Source organism: Oncorhynchus gorbuscha, linkage group LG05 (assembly GCF_021184085.1).
Source record: "Oncorhynchus gorbuscha isolate QuinsamMale2020 ecotype Even-year linkage group LG05, OgorEven_v1.0, whole genome shotgun sequence".
Lineage (NCBI taxonomy): Eukaryota > Metazoa > Chordata > Actinopteri > Salmoniformes > Salmonidae > Oncorhynchus > Oncorhynchus gorbuscha.
This window is the reverse complement of record NC_060177.1, coordinates 65,506,442-65,516,047: the sequence shown is the minus strand read 5'-3', so window position 1 is coordinate 65,516,047 and position 9,606 is coordinate 65,506,442. Positions and strand designations below refer to the sequence as shown.

Below are 9,606 nucleotides of genomic sequence, written 5' to 3'. Positions count from 1 at the left end.
GACAGTGAGGATGGAGAGGGTGTAGGAGACCGTGAGGATGGACAGGGTGTAGGAGACAGTGAGGATGGAGAGGGTGTGGAGGAGACAGTGAGGATGGAGAGGGTGTAGGAGACAGTGAGGATGGAGAGGGTGTAGGAGACCGTGAGGATGGACAGGGTGTAGGAGACAGTGAGGATGGAGAGGATGTCAGTGAGACCGTGAGGATGGAAAGGGTGTAGGAGACAGTGAGGATGGAGAGGGTGTAGGAGACAGTGAGGATGGAGAGGGTGTAGGAGACAGTGAGGATGGAGAGGAGTGGGTGTAGGAGACAGTGAGGATGGAGAGGGTGTAGGAGACCGTGAGGATGGAGATGGTGTAGGAGACAGTGAGACTGGAGAGGGTGTGAGGGAGACAGTGAGGATGGAGAGGGTTTAGAATACAGTGAGGTAGGAGAGGGTGTAGGAGACCGTGAGGATGGACAGGGTGTAGGAGACAGTGAGGATGGAGAGGGTGTAGGAGACAGTGAGGATAGAGAGGGTGTAGGAGACAGTGAGGATGGAGAGGGTGTAGGAGACCGTGAGGAGGATGGACAGGGTGGAGAGGAGACAGTGAGGATGGAGAGGATGTCGGAGACCGTGAGGATGGACAGGGTGTAGGAGACAGTGAGGATGGAGAGGGTGTAGGAGACAGTGAGGATGGAGAGGGTGTAGGAGACAGGATGAGGATGGAGAGGAGTGTAGGAGACCGTGAGGATGGACAGGGTGTAGGAGACAGTGAGGATGGAGAGGGTGTAGGAGACAGTGTCGGAGACCGTGAGGATGGACAGGGTGGACAGGAGACAGTGAGGATGGAGAGGATGTCGGAGACCGTGAGGATGGACAGGGTGTAGGAGACAGTGAGGATGGAGAGGATGTCGGAGACCGTGAGGATGGACAGTGTGTAGGAGACAGTGAGGATGGAGAGGGTGTAGGAGACAGTGAGGATGGACAGGGTGTAGGAGACAGTGAGGATGGAGAGGGTGTAGGAGACCGTGAGGATGGAGAGGGTTTAGGAGACAGTGAGGATGGAGAGGGTGTAGGAGACCGTGAGGATGGACAGGGTGTAGGAGACAGTGAGGATGGAGAGGGTGTAGGAGACAGTGAGGATGGAGAGGGTGTAGGAGACAGTGAGGATGGAGAGGGTGTAGGAGACCGTGAGGATGGACAGGGTGTAGGAGACAGTGAGGATGGAGAGGATGTCAGAGACCGTGAGGATGGAAAGGGTGTAGGAGACAGTGAGGATGGAGAGGGTGTAGGAGACAGTGAGGATGGAGAGGGTGTAGGAGACAGTGAGGATGGAGAGGGTGTAGGAGACAGTGAGGATGGAGAGGATGTCGGAGACAGTGAGGATGGAGAGGGTGTAGGAGACAGTGAGACTGGAGAGGGTGTAGGAGACAGTGAGGATGGAGAGGGTGTAGGAGACAGTGAGGATGGAGAGGGTGTAGGAGACAGTGAGGATGGAGAGGGTTTAGGAGACAGTGAGGATGGAGAGGGTGTAGGAGACCGTGAGGATGGACAGGGTGTAGGAGACAGTGAGGATGGAGAGGGTGTAGGAGACAGTGAGGATGGAGAGGGTTTAGGAGACAGTGAGGATGGAGAGGATGTCGGAGACCGTGAGGATGGACAGGGTGTAGGAGACAGTGAGGATGGAGAGGGTGTAGGAGACCGTGAGGATGGACAGGGTGTAGGAGACAGTGAGGATGGGGAGGATGTCGGAGACCGTGAGGATGGACAGGGTGTAGGAGACAGTGAGGATGGAGAGGGTGTAGGAGACAGTGAGGATGGAGAGGGTTTAGGAGACAGTGAGGATGGAGAGGGTGTAGGAGACCGTGAGGATGGACAGGGTGTAGGAGACAGTGAGGATGGAGAGGGTGTAGGAGACAGTGAGGATGGAGAGGGTTTAGGAGACAGTGAGGATGGAGAGGGTGTAGGAGACCGTGAGGATGGACAGGGTGTAGGAGACAGTGAGGATGGAGAGGATGTCGGAGACCGTGAGGATGGACAGGGTGTAGGAGACAGTGAGGATGGAGAGGGTGTAGGAGACAGTGAGGATGGAGAGGGTGTAGGAGACAGTGAGGATGGAGAGGATGTCGGAGACAGTGAGGATGGAGAGGGTGTAGGAGACAGTGAGGATGGAGAGGATGTCGGAGACAGTGAGGATGGAGAGGGTGTAGGGGACAGGAAATGTTTTCTTTGTTTCTCCTGTCTCAGCGAAGACTCTGTTATGTTGCACACGTACCTGAGGCACTAGCAGAGGGCAGAAGTGGATGTGTTTGAAGGTCAGATTAAATAAAAATACTTCACTGCAAGTATGACATTCAGGGTGTGCGCTAGATAAATGCAGAGCTCTCATGCCAGCTCTCTGAGGATGATTGATTGATTTGTTAGATGTCATGAGCAGGCTGGGCAGGCTGGGCAGACAGAGAGGTAGATGGAGAGGAGGATATGACTACTATGGGATGGAGAAGAGGGAAAGAGCAGAGGGATAGGTAGAAGGGGGAGGGAATTTACACACACACACACAGCTGGGCAGGCAGGCAGCTCTGGCCTGGTTCTGGTCAGTTGCCCGTGGCCGCGGCGGGAGGGAGCGGGAGGCAGCTGTCAGCCCGTGACGGATTGATACGGACACCCCCACCCCTCCCCCTGCCATCCCCCTCTTCTCCATCCCCCTCTCCAGCAGCCAGCCTGCCCATGCCTGGCGGGCATGTTTCAGAGTGGATGGTTTAAGGAGGGATGAAGGCGGCTCGGCTTCCATCTTGACTGTGGCCTGTATTAGAACATAGCGTCCTGTCACCCTCACTCACCCACACGGCTCTGTTCATGTATCTGTTAGCAACGCTCCCTCTATCACTTCATCTACAACGGTGACAGCAATGTGGTCTGTGCATGCTAGCCTGCCCTATGTAGACTGGATATCTTACTCGCCATGAGGCACTGTACTTTAAGACCACCTGGCCTGTTAGCGTTAGGGACTATACAAAAGCACTATTGTTTTTTTAATCTTTAAAAAATAAGGAACTTTACAGGACAGTAGCAACAAGAAGTGGGAAGATTCTGTATGTTTGATATTAGTTACATAATTGACTACCTCCCTCCCTCTGACCAGTGTGAAGTGTAATTGAAGGAGCAGTCTTCACATGGCCCACAGGCGTGGAGGGGACATTGTGTTCGCTGTGGCGGAAAATTACCCTCCCTACTCGCTCCTCAGAGCCCTCTTCTCTTCTCTTCTCTTCTCTTCTCTTCTCCTCTCTTCTCCTCTCTTCTCCTCTCCTCTCGTCTCCTCTCTTCTCTTCTCTTCTCTTCTCCTCTCTTCTCCTCTCCTCTCTTCTCTTCTCTTCTCTTCTCCTCTCTTCTCCTCTCTTCTCTTCTCTTCTCCTCTCTTCTCTTCTCTTCTCTTCTCCTCTCTTCTCCTCTCTTCTTCTCTTCTCTTCTCTTCTCTTCTCTTCTCTTCTCTTCTCTTCTCTTCTCTTCTCTTCTCTTCTCTTCTCTTCTCTTCTCTTCTCCTCTCCGGGCACCATCACCTACCCCACCCTGCTGTCACTCTCCTTAGCTTTTATTTCCCTGTCTTTTCAAGGAACCTTTCTTATGTGAACTCTGTCCCAAATGTCTTGACCTCAGTCCTGGACACTACTTCATGTTTCATTGACGGAAAAAACATTTTTACACACGTTGAACCCATAGCCAGTCAATCAATCTGTCAGTCGGTCAGTTAGTCAGTCATTCACTGAACCAATCTGTCAGTCTAGCATTCTAAATTAAGCTTAGTTATTTCTCAATAAGACACAGAAAGACGCGGAGAGGGAGAGTGAGGATGCAGATGCATTCTCTCGGGCCACTGGAAGTGACAGTATCTCTACAATAGATAGTGAGAGCAGAGCAGTCACAACAGAGAGGGAATTGAGCTGCCTTGAAAGGGAATTGAGCTAGAGAGAGAGTGAAAAACAGAGAGGGAATTGAGCTGGAGAGAGTGAGTAAGAGAGAGGGTGATGGAGAGAGGAGGAGACAGAGGGCAAGAGAGAAAAGGCAAAAACGAGAGATAGAGTGTTATTCAGGCAGAGAGGAGGAGCGCATGCTTCATTAAGTGAGGAAGTAATCCTGGCTAATTAAGCCTCTCCATGACAGCACTGTCAGGGATGACTGATCCTTCAAATGGCACCTCCCTCTCCTGACTGACAGCCAGCCAGCACACACACACACTCACCGCTTTGAAGGGGAGAATATTCTTAAATATTCCTGCTCTTTTTTCTCCCTCCGCTCTGTGCATGCATCTTATCCCTAATTCAAGATGTTTTTGTTTGTTTTTGTATCCTATTATAATGTTGTTTGTGTTAGAGAAAGTGAAGGACTTTTTCTGTGTGTGTGTGTTTATGCGTGTGTGGGTGTGTGTGTGTTTCTTCATGTGTGTGAGTTTGTGTGTTTGTGTGTGTGTTTCCTTGTGTGTGTTTGTGTGTGTGTGTGTGTGTGTGTTTCTGCGTGTGTGTGTGTTTCTGCGTGTGTGTGTTTCTGTGTGTGTGTGCGTTTGTGTGTGTGCGTTTGTGTGTTTGTGTTTCTGCGTGTGTGTGTTTGTGTGTGTGTGTGTTTCTGTGTGTGTGTGTGTGTGTTTCTGCGTGTGTGTGTGTTTCTGCGTGTGTGTGTGTTTCTGCGTGTGTGTGTGTTTCTGCGTGTGTGTGTGTTTCTGCGTGTGTGTGTGTGTTTCTGCGTGTGTGTGTTTCTGCGTATGTGTGTGTGTTTCTGCGTGTGTGTGTGTGTGTTTCTGTGTGTGTGTGTGTGTGTGTGTGTGTGTGTGTGTGTGTGTGTGTGTGTGTGTGTGTGTGTGTGTGTGTGTGTGTGTGTGTGTGTGTGTGTGTGTGTGTGTGTGTGTGTGTGTGTGTGTGTTTCTGCGTGTGTGTGTTTGTGTGAGCACCTAGTAATTGCTGCTACCAAGGCAGAATACTAGAGGAAAATCTCAGTGACTGGAAAGTACAGCCAATTGATTGCTTGACTAATTAATCAGGTGTATTAGCTACATGTGGATGCAGAACTATTGAGTGGCCCTTTATGAGGACCTAATGATTCCTCCGGCCCGTAGGATCATGACCTTTACCCACATTTCCTTTCAAACTAATTTGAATAGGGTGCATAGTGTGCCATGTTACAGTAAAGTAGTGTGTCTGTGACTATTTATTATGATAGACTTAATTGTGTGGCTTTTATACATGGATCCTGACTAGTATCTCAGTCCCTGCTGCTGAAAAACATTCCCACAGCATGATGCTGCCACCACCATGCTTCACTGTAGAGATGGTGCCAGGTTTCCTCCAGACAGGACGCTTGGCATTCAGGCCAATGTGTTCGATCTTGGTTTCATCAGAACAGAGAATCTTGTTTCTCATTGTCTGAGCGTCTTAAGGTGCCTTTTGGCCAACTTTATGTGGGCTGTCATGCACCTTTTACTGAGGAGTGGCTTCCGTCTGGCCACTCTATCATAAAGGCCTGATTGGTGGAATGCTGCAGAGATGGTTGTCCTTCTGGAAGGTTCTCTCATCTCCGGAGAGGAACTCTGGAGCTCTGTCAGAGTGACCATCGGGTTCTTGGTCACCTTCCTGACCAAGGCCCTTCTCCTCCGATTGCTCAGTTTGGCCAGATCTAGGAAGAGTCTTGGTGGTTCCAAACTCTTTCCATTTAAGAATGATGGAGGCCATTGTGTTCTTGGGGACCTTCAATGCTGCAGATATGTGTTGGTACCCTTCCCCAGATCTGTGCCTTGATACAATCCTGTATCGGAGCTCAACAGACAATTCCGTCGACCTCATGGCTTGGTTTTTGCTCTGACATGCACTGTCAACTGTTGGACCTTATATAGACAGGTGTGAGCCTTTCCACATCATGTCCAATCAATTGAATTTACCACAGGTGGACTCCAATCACGTTGTAGAAACATCTCAAGTATGATCAATGGAAACAGGATGTACCTGAGCTCAATTTTGAGTGTCATAGAAAAGGGTCTGAATTCTTATGTAAATAAGGTATTTCTGTTTTTAAATGTGAATAAATTAGTAGCAATTTCTAAAAACCTGTTATCACTTTGACATTATGGGCTATTGTGTGTAGATTGATGAGGAAAAATATTTTAAAATAAAGCTGTAATGTAACAAAATGTGGGAAAATTCAAGGGGTCTGAATACTTTCCGAAGGCACTGTATGTGTGTGTGTTTCTCCTTTACTCAGCTCCATGGGGGATTTTTAATGAGTGGCTGAATTAACACAGCCAGGCTTTAATAGCCCCTTTCAACAACAAAAAATACAGAGAATGCCAGCAATTCATGAAACAGATGATTTAGCAGCGAGAGGCCTCTCCATCACATGTAGGGTGGGAGGGGAAGGAACACTGGCCTCGCTGCCCACCTCCACTCTCTCAGCTGAAACACCCAGAATGGTTCTGGGCAGACAGCAGACAGGGAAGAAGGGGTGTAGAACTGAAGAAGAAGTGCCAGGCTTAGTAAACACATCCTCATGACTGGCAGGGCACTAAGTGGCAGCACAGAAAAGAACAGAGCAGGGGTGTGTTCCTTAATGCACACCATACCAAACAGTAGCAAAGTGTTTTGCAAAAAAAATGTGTATTTCTTATTGGACAAGTTTAGGTTTGTCCCACCCTGTTTCGGCCCGTTTGCGGCCATTTGGCTTCATTAAATACACCCCAGCTGGCTGTGAAGTGATGTTGCCTGTATGGTGTGGCTGTACTGGACAACACTGCCTTTCCCTCCTGTTCAATCTTATAAGCCCCTTCTCTTCCAGTGAGCTCTGTGGTCCCCGAGGGTGGCTGGTCTGGTGTTAAAGCATTAAGACCCAGACCATTAAAGAGGACTCACTGGGGCTAGCTCACTAAAGATAACGCTACATTCCTAGTGATTGCAGTGTGGGGTCAGTGGGTTGGAAACACATGCTGGTGGCCACATCCACACTGATTTTCACCTCTCAAAGTATTGTATTTGTTATGGACCCCATTAGCTGCTGCCAAGGCAAAGTGTGTGCTTTATTTCTTTATTTAGACAGAATATCAGCACCATCTACCCTATGATGAAAAGAGCATATTACTATCACTCTAATTATCAAACCAATGAGGACCATTTCTATTACCATAATGCATACCACACAATGATCGCCTGGTGATGATGATGATTCTACCACGAATGATCTTAGAGGATGAAGGACCATGTGATGTCTATGTCAGTATATCTATGGGACCAAAGCTGCATTACGTAGCCTTTCCTCTTCCAGCGCTGTAGCTCCAGCTCCCCAGTGAGGCAGCATGTGTGGCTTGTCAGAGTGTGTGTGCGTGCAGGCGTGCGTGTGTGATCTCACAGAGCCATATTTAAACTACAGTCACAAGACGCCAGTGTCGGGTTAGCGTAGCGATGAGCTCCTGTTCCCAGAATAGCCCCTAGGAGCCCAGTCGGCCCCGGACCCGGACGGCAGTGACCCTGGCCCACGTTCCAGTTGGCACCCACACAGTTGTTGGATCAGACATGATTCCTGGGCTGGAGAGGGATGGACGGGGAGGGGGGAGAAGGTGATGCAATGTGACCCATTTTACCACTGACAACTGCACTCTCTTTGACACGCCCCTATAAGGGGAAAGAGAAGAGGTGTTGTACTGTTCTCCTAGACAGTTGCTCTCCTTCTCTCTCTCTCTCTCTCTCTCTCTCTCTCTCTCTCTCTCTCTCTCTCTCTCTCTCTCTCTCTCTCTCTCTCTCTGTCTCTCTGTCTCTCTGTCTCTCTCTCTCTCTCTCTCTCTCTCTCTCTCTCTCTCTCTCTCTCTCTCTCTCTCTCTCTCTCTGTCTCTCTCTCTCTCTCTCTCTCTGTCTCTCTCTCTCTCTCTCTCTCCCTCCTCTCTGTCTCTCTCTCTCCTTCTCTCTGTCTCTCTGTCTCTCTGTCTCTCTCTCCTTCTCTCTGTCTCTCTCTCTGTCTCTCTGTCTCTCTGTCTCTCCTTCTCTCTGTCTCTCCTTCTCTCTGTCTCTCTCTCTCCTTCCCTCTCTCTCTCTCTCTCTCTCTCTCTCTGTCTGTCTGTCTGTCTGTCTGTCTGTCTGTCTGTCTGTCTGTCTGTCTGTCTGTCTGTCTGTCTGTCTGTCTGTCTGTCTGTCTGTCTGTCTGTCTGTCTGTCTGTCTGTCTGTCTGTCTGTCTGTCTGTCTGTCTGTCTGTCTGTCTCCCTCTCTCCCTTGTTAACAGTCCTTAAATGAAATTATCTGTCATTCTCTCCGAAACTTGACCCACTTCACATCGTGAAAGCACCTGACCTACCACTCTAACACCACAATCTTGTAGTCAGACTCCACCCCCGGGGCGCTCTGAACCCCCGCCGTCCCTCCGAAACATGCAGCGATTTTCCACGCAGGACCAAAATAACCCCTGCAAAGCCTGCTCATAAAACACCCCTCCAGTGCTAGCATGGCACATGCCAGGGATAGCTTCCATGGGGAATAAAGAGACCAGAATACAGAGGGATGATTCTGAGTATGGGGGCGAGGGTCGGGAGAAGGTGAAGGGCTGCGGCAGAGATAGTCACTAGGGGGCATGGGAGGGGATTGTAGGTGTATTTGTTTGCGCAAACAATCAGCTGATGTTCTGCAAAGAGAGAGCAACACAGACTGTCTGGGTATTCTCTTTGAAAGTCACCCTGGTCGGCCGGAGGGGATGAGCTGTGAATGCAGGTCCAGAGAGGCACAGTGATTATACCCACAGTGCTCCTGTAGTTTTAACAGAGTTTACACACAGATGAGTGGTTTGATGGGCCTCTTGAGGAGTCAGTGTCTGTGACAGTGTGAAGGTCAGCTGTATGAGTGTGTGTGCGTGGAGAGTGAGTGAGTAAGTGTATAGGGATGGTTCTCCCGGTGGTGTTTGTCTTTCCTGTGGGACAGAGTGTATGGAGTTGTATGTGGAATCAGTCTTTTATTTTCAACACACCACTCCCAGGTGGGCCAGCCACGTGTCTAAGTACGGTAATAGCCAATTGATTTTGTTCCCTTTTTTTGGTGGAGGCTAGACATAAATCAAAGCGTCTGTCAGGACCTCGTATAGTGCGGGGCTTGTGTGTGTGTGCGTGCGTGCGTGCGTGCATGCGTGCGCGTTCTCTCAGGGTGGGCTGGAGGGTTATGTTTGGACTAGGAGTGTGTCAACAATTAATCCACACTGTGATCTCAAGGCCACAGCTCTAATGACCTCCAGTCACAATCCAATTGGGAGTGCTGCTTCACTAAAGGCCTGTGCGTCTCTGTGTGTCTGGTGGACATGTAAAATCAGCACACCAGCTCAAACTGACACAATGCCAGCCATTACAGGTTCTTTAGAGCTTTCATGGGAAAAGCATATACAGTGTAAAACCTATAGGGATTTATTGAGATAAAAACCAAATAATACCATCCAGTTTAAAATATGTTTCTTATACTAGGCTACAAACATTTTGTTATTTCCCTTTTGAATATATCTAAGGTCCATGGTAGATAATCACCATTTAGGCTTACGTTAACTTAAGAGGAAACATGAAAGCTGTGATCTCCAGGACAGACGAGCCTCATAGACACACAGACACAGAGAGAGAGAGTGAGGGAG

The 9,606-nt window shown here is 49.3% G+C and overlaps 1 pseudogene; it reads right to left on the bottom strand.

The window, feature by feature from the left end:
- Positions 1–484: 484 nt before the first annotated feature.
- On the bottom strand, positions 485–2,081 carry LOC124035346 (annotated as a pseudogene).
- Positions 2,082–9,606: the final 7,525 nt, after the last annotated feature.